Genomic DNA, 1,143 nt, shown 5'->3' with positions numbered 1-1,143 from the left:
GTTCACTGAAATCTCACAGCAGAGATGCGTTTTTACAATAGGTTTGAGTAATTCCGTCCTTTTAAGCTTTATATACGTCAAGGCTCTTGTCAACCAATGGTCCTTGGCACCAATTCAACGCCAACAGGAATCCCCAAATAATTGGGGGTGTGGTAGAGAAGGAGACCATTTGGTGCAAACAGCTTCACTGTGATTCAGCACAGCTGGGTTGTGGCTTTGGTGTATGGCCCGTGTCCCCCTACACAGCTCTGCTCTGCCAAGATGTCTTAGGCATGTCAGCTTCAGCCGGAGAAACACAGTCTTCGGGCTTTGTGGGAGCTGACTTTTGTAGACAGAAGTCCCCGCCCCTGGTCCCTGATTACTTCATCCTCATCCTCCAGCAAAGGAGGACCCCAAATACTCACGGTTTGATTGGTCCAAAGGGCACTGTCTTGATTAATCAGAACGGAGCCACTCTGCTCGGTCGGTGAAGATGCCAATGGGGACTTGGCTGCATGGCTCTGACTGGGCAGGGCAAGTCTTAGTCCTGTTGTTGAAGTAGGGGTGCAAGAACTCCTTTCTTAGGGTTGGCTCAGAGGGCGGGACCACGGGGCGGGCAGCCGGTTCACTGCAGGCTTGCATGAGAGGCCCCCATAGAGAAATGGCTTCCAGGCTCTGTTTTTCTTTAAATTTGAGCCCCGTTGGCCACCAGGAGCCCTTCTTGGCTGGGGTCTTCTTTCTTGGGGTCAACAGCTGTTAGCCCTGAAATGCCAGTTTGAGATGACTGTGGATTTTTCATTGGATGTTTTTCCGATTGATGACGTAATGCCCCAAACCTACATTCCCCGCTTTGGTGTTTAGTTCAATTGTATGTCGGCTTCATTTTGGTCATCATTCTCTTGTGCAGTTTTCAAACTCTTTTCATCGTTTACTTGCAGATGGGTCGTTAGTAAATATTTTAGGGCTGTGCCATGACATTTATGTAGTTTTAATGCGAACTGAGTGTCCGTGCCTTTTAATAGGGAAGTTGAGCCTTTTATGTCTGCTGTGATTACTGCTATAACTGGACATATTTCAAATATCGTAGAGTGTATTTTCATTTCTCAATCTTTTTTTTTTCAAATCAGGCTTCTTTAATTTTCTCTCTTTGCTAATTTCTGGCAA

The 1,143-nt window shown here is 46.6% G+C and overlaps 1 long non-coding RNA gene across 1 annotated transcript in view; it reads left to right on the top strand.

The window, feature by feature from the left end:
• The first annotated feature begins 134 nt into the window (after nt 1–134).
• The window catches only part of LOC111730461, an 8,631-nt gene continuing 7,622 nt past the window's right edge, over nt 135–1,143 (top strand). The window contains exon 1 of the long non-coding RNA XR_002776701.1: nt 135–147. This is a non-coding gene — a long non-coding RNA (uncharacterized LOC111730461). The remainder of the gene's footprint in view (nt 148–1,143) is intronic.

Source organism: Pteropus vampyrus, unplaced genomic scaffold, assembly GCF_000151845.1.
Source record: "Pteropus vampyrus isolate Shadow unplaced genomic scaffold, Pvam_2.0 Scaffold315, whole genome shotgun sequence".
Lineage (NCBI taxonomy): Eukaryota > Metazoa > Chordata > Mammalia > Chiroptera > Pteropodidae > Pteropus > Pteropus vampyrus.
Note: the sequence above shows the minus strand (reverse complement) of the source record. Positions and strands in the feature narration are given on the sequence as shown.